Raw genomic sequence first — 5,748 nt, 5'->3', positions numbered from 1 at the left:
TCCACCTACACCTCCACCATTGCACGCCACCACCACCTCGACCTCCACCTAGACCTCCCCCTTCACCAGCATTGTACACCATGAAGTGAGGGAAGGACATACCTAGACGTCAGAGGGACGTCGGAGGCCGCGGACAGGGCAAGGGTCGCGGACGGGGCGGCGTCAAGGGGCCGGGGTGGGGCACCTCGGAACGGGGGCGGGCACGGCGGATAGTGTGGACGGGGTTGGCGGGTGGCGCGGGGTCTTCCTCCTTCTCCGGTGGCCGGCGGATGGCGCGGAGGTTCTCCTCCTCCTCGGGGCGGGCCAGCAAGTGGGCGTGGGCGGGCGGCATGGCCGGGGCGGGGCACCTCCGGCGGGTTGAGGCGAGCGGCGGGGTGGGGCTCCTCCGGTGGCCTGCTCCTCCTCCCTCCTCCTCTGGCGGCCGGGGGCCGGGGGCGTGCGGGGTGGCGGTGGCGGCCGGGCGCGGGGCGGCGTGGGGCGCGCGGGGCGGCGCGGTGGTGGGCGGTGGGGCGCGCGGGGCGGCCGACCGCGCTACGGCGGGGGCGTGGGGCAGCCGGGCGCGCTGCGGCGGGCTGGGAGCGCGGCGGGGCGCGCGGCAGCGGTGGGGCAAAGCAGCGGCAGTGTCAACCGTTCTGTGGGCGGGGTGGGCTCTGGCCGATTTTACGGTTGGGCCCTTTGCCGAGGACCCAGATCTAGGGCCCTCGGCAAAGATTTTTCTTTTAAATATTCTTTGCCGAGGGCCATTAGCCAGGCCCTCGGCAAAGACCCCCTTTGCCGAGGGCCAGGCTAGGCCCTCGGCAAAGATTTTTCTATGGGCGGGGAATTTGGGCGGCTGGCCGATTTAGGGTTGGCCCTTTGCCGAGGGCCCAGATCCAGGGCCCTCGGCAAAGATTTTTTATTTTTTTTAAATATTCTTTGCCGAGGGCCATTGGCCAGGCCCTCGGCAAAGACCCCCTTTGCCGAGGGCCAGGCTAGACCCTCGGCAAAGAGTTTTTTTTGGTTTTTTGAACCTAGTTTTTTTGTGGTGCTATAATACATTATTTAAATCTCAATTTTAAAATTTGGGCCAAATTTGACTTTTTTTTATATTTTTTCCTAATTTATTTCTTTTCGTTGATTTTTTTTTGAATATTTCAAATTTGAACTGCAGGTGGATGGAATAATGCAATTTAGTGATTCGAAAAATGTTATTCATGGTATTTGATGTATGTTGAGTCTCTATCCACGAACTCGCATCAAATTTCGGGCATCTTCTTCATATAACATGACGAGGAACTTGAAGGAAAAGTGTTTTTAAATTATATAAAATTCATACAAAGTCCAAAAATCATGAAACTTGTTGAGGTGTCATGTTATCGCATGTATAGGCTGTGGTAAAAATTTGAGAAAGTTTCGAGCAAGTTGTGACGTCGGATGTCTAAAACCCAAACATCTCCACATGTGATCCGTCACAACTTGCTCGAAACCTTCTCAAATTTTTACCACAACCTACACATGCGATAACATGACACCTCGACAAGTTTCATGATTTTCGAACTTCGTATGAATTTTATATAATTTAAAAACACTTTTCCGACAAGTTCCTCGTCATGTTACGTGAAGAAGATGCCCGAAATTTGATACGAGTTCGTGGATAGGGACTCAACATACACCAAATACCATGAATAATATTTTTCGAATCACTAAATTGCATTATTCCATCCACCTGCAGTTCAAATTTAAAATATTAAAAAAATCAACGAAAAGAAATAAATTAGGGAAATATATCAAAAAAAGTCAAATTTGGCCCAAATTTTAAAATTGATATTTAAATAATGTATTATAGCACCACAAAAAAACTGGGTTCAAAAAACAAAAAAAAACTCTTTGCCGAGGGTCTAGCCTGGCCCTCGGCAAAGGAGGTCTTTGCCGAGGGCCTGGCCAATGGCCCTCGGCAAAGAATATTTAAAAAAAAATCTTTGCCGAGTGCCTGACAGCGGGCACTCGGCAAAGACTAACGCCAGTGGCCGCCGTGACCCATCCGGCCATATTTGCCGAGGGCCGTTTGTTTGCCGAGGGCCAGGCCCTCGGCAAAGGCTTCTTTGCCGAGGGCCTATCTTTGCTCAGGGCTCCTGGGCTGGCCCTCGGCAAACTTTGCCGAGTGCCCGAGATGTAGCCCTCGGCAAACCCACAAGCCCTCGGCAAAGAGGACGTCTCCGGTAGTGGTCATCTGTTCACACTGCCAACAGATCACGTAAGTTATTGTTTGTTTCAAGTACTATGTAATCCAATGCCTCGGGAATAAATACGGCCCTTCAAAACGCCGATTACGCCCACGATCGGGCAGTAAATGCTCGCAGCAGCGTGGAAACAAAATTGCCTTTCCATTGCCTCACATGATTTTCAGGGATGAATAACGATTAGTGGCAAAAACAGTGTGTGAGAAAGGGAGAGAATGAGACCTGCTGCATTTCTTCATCTGGATCACTCATTGGTTTAGCCCATGCAACTGTTATATTTAGACACCTTTCCTTGAAAGCTTTATGTATGCCATCCATGCATCTCTTTCAGTCTCAAGTTGAAGAAATGCATACCCACAGTTATAGCCTGGGTTGTCACAGTCAGCCATGAGTGTTACTGTATCAATGTTCTCAACTCCACTTTTGTGTAGTAGCTTCATGATCTGCTTTGAAGAGAATTAGGTGATATCAGGAAACAGACAACAATGGAGCCAAATATCCAAGCAGGTTATTCACAGAAATACAGAATAAAGAAAATGGTAGCTAGGGGTGCAATTGTACTCACATCTTCTTTCTTCCATTTGTTGTCAATATTTTCAACAACAATTTTATCATTCCCATCCAGAGCTTCAACTTGACAAAGCTTCCAACAGATCTTGTAATGGAATTTCAAATAACAGTATAATAAATTAATAATCAATATGGAGAAAGAGGAGGGGAACAAAATGTGGAGGCAGTGAAACATAAGCCACACATTCGACTTAGCCAATACATATAACTATAGCCAAAGGTCACGAATTCTGAACCCACAATTTTTTTCCCTGTACTACAAAAACTAGGGCAACAAGATACTACACCATAAATTCCAACATAGTAACATTGATACACATAGCATTTAGGAACATTCATTTTTCGGTACTAATGTTATATTGATTTATGATGTTTCATTTTGTCTATAGCACATAAACTATGTATGGTACAGAAAGTAGAATTTTTCATCCATATCTACGTATCCTACATTTTATTTTCTACAGAAAGCAAGCTTCAGGTTACAACTTACAACCAAATGCACACTGTTCAATTGTAGAATGATCATATGTTCAGAAATTAATATACAATGAAACTTAACAGTACAGCAATGGCATGACACAAGCATGTAATTTGGCACTAATATGATTCCAGTAAATGGTAACGAATAATTGGAACCATACCAGGCGTCCAAGCATGGCAACCAATCTAATAGAAGCTTAGATGTAATCAACAATAAGCGTACATTCTAATTCTAAGTTTTTAAAGGCGTTTTTTTAAAAAAAAAAAACATTGTCTGAGTCAGGCAAAATGAACAAGGCGATGGATAAAGATGTAATTAGAAAAATCAAATAAAGGCAAAAGCTTCTGCTACAAGAGGTGTGTCAATCAAACCAAGGTCAAGTTGGGGTAATTAGCAATGTTGGCACATCAACTTATACTCAATAAAATCAAAAGAATAGATTTTCTAGCACCATTTGGCACAAATATGCAGCCAGCTGGAAATTTGAGTTCAAGCATGAGAAGCTGACTTTGAATTCATCCAAGTGAGTCGAAACAACCTTCAATTTGCAGAACTCCGCAACAAGCTTCTTAGCCTGTGAGGGCTCACGGTACCGCACAAAGCAGTACCCTTTGCTCTTCGACGTCCTCGCATCCATTGCCATCCGGACCTCAGTGATCTCGTCTGCCCACCCAAACACTGACCTCACGTCTTCCTCTTTCATGTCGTTGTCGAGCCCGCAGACAATACCTCTGGCATCCTCCTTTGCCTCTCAGCCCTGTCTGAAATCCCAAATTCCTCCTTTCCTATGCTCGTACTCGCCAATTCCTTTGCCTCGCAGGCATCAGAATCAGTATTTGCCACCGGCTTACCGATTAAGGTTCCTCCCCCCACAGCCTCCTCACCAAACAAGGTTTTTTGAGCGGATCCCTACAATGTTTCATCCACATCAACGACATTGAAGCCACTAGGCAGCTCCTCGGCTTCAATTTTCCTCGCATTCTGCTCCTCGTCCGCCATTTCATCCAAAGCAGCATTTTTCCCCGCCGGTAATTCTCCAACGGCGGCCTTCCGAGCAGCTAACGTGCCCTTGGGGACAGGGTTTCTGGTAATGATGACCGTCCTCTTCATCTTGCGAGCCTCCCGTGCGAGCACCGGCCTCGCGGCGGCAGGCGGCGTCTCCGCGGCCGGAGGCGACGGCGTGGAGGGTTTCTCGTCCGCGGCCGGAGGCGGCGCCGTGGGGGAATCCACGTACGCAGGCTCCGTAGTCGTGTCCCCTTGAGGCAGCGAGTACGGGCTCAGGAACGCGGCGGCGGGAGCGGAGGTTGCGAGTGCCGGTGGGGGCGGCGGGACTGGGGTGGCCGTCTTGGGCGGGGAAGGCGAGACGCGGCGCTTCTTTGAGGGCGCCTGCGCCGACGGCAGTTGAAGAGCCCCCGGAGCTTGGTGGCGCGGCGGCGGAGAGGGCGACGGGAGCGCTGCGGAGGCCGCGGGCGGCGGAGCTTCATGACGATTCCGGCTTGGTCGAGAGAGCTGTCTCCCACTGAACACCAGCACTGCATAATGAAGAGTCGAGTCAAAGCGGAGAGTGCTCATCCAGAAGACAGAAAGGTCAAATAGGTGTCGTAGGGATCCCATCGAATTATATGAATCCGGATAAAAAAGAATCACAACAATTTTATTAAATTTTAAAATTCTAAAAATCTAAGTTAAAATCTTTCTAAAATCTAGACCATTTGATTAAGATACTAGGTTTCTAGGTTTTTTTCTATCTGGATTCTCAGAATCCAATGGATTCAAACGGGTAACTCGTGACAATTCCTGCGTGTTCGTTTCTAAAGAGTGGTTGTGGCTACGCCTGTTCTGTAACAGTGTTTAACACTCATATTGCAGCCACAGCTACAACTAAGCAATCATGCCTAATAGAGTGTGTTTTGTTGGATTGATAAAAGCTCTATCTTGAACCCGTGTGCATTATTCTGACGTGTGTCATTTAGTACACCGACCAAGTCTTTTATTCCAACTTTCAAATTTATATATTAGGTGGTGTTTAAATCGAGGGAGTAAAATTTAGGGTTGTCACGTCGGGCGTCACATGGGGTGTTCGGATACTAATAAAAAAAACAAATTACAGAATCCGTCAGTAATCGGCGAGACGAATTTATTAAGCATAATTAATCCGTCATTGTCACATGTTTACTGTAGCACCGCGTTGTCAAATAATGGATTAATTAGGCTTAAAGAATTCATCTCGCAAATTAGTCACAATATGTGCAATTAATTATGTTTTTAGTCTATATTTAATACTCCATGCATGTGTCCAAACATCCGATGTGATAGGGAGTAAACTTTAGGGAGAAGAACTAAACAAGGCCTTAGTAGTTATTGTAACACATGAATTTTAAAGTACTCTGTCTGTCTTATATTAGATAACATTCTAAAATCTCTTACGGAACCAACACAAAAGGCAAAAGGCTAAAATAGCTTTCATGGAGTAGAGAT

General features: G+C 46.9%; 1 pseudogene; it reads right to left on the bottom strand.

The window, feature by feature from the left end:
- Positions 1-2,399: 2,399 nt before the first annotated feature.
- LOC136542954 (uncharacterized) lies at positions 2,400-4,884 on the bottom strand (annotated as a pseudogene).
- Between the last annotated feature and the right edge of the window lie 864 nt (positions 4,885-5,748).

The sequence above is a fragment of the Miscanthus floridulus genome, chromosome 3 (genome assembly GCF_019320115.1).
Source record: "Miscanthus floridulus cultivar M001 chromosome 3, ASM1932011v1, whole genome shotgun sequence".
NCBI lineage: Eukaryota > Viridiplantae > Streptophyta > Magnoliopsida > Poales > Poaceae > Miscanthus > Miscanthus floridulus.
The sequence above is the reverse complement of the archived record's forward strand: the minus strand, read 5'-3'. Positions and strand labels throughout refer to the sequence as shown.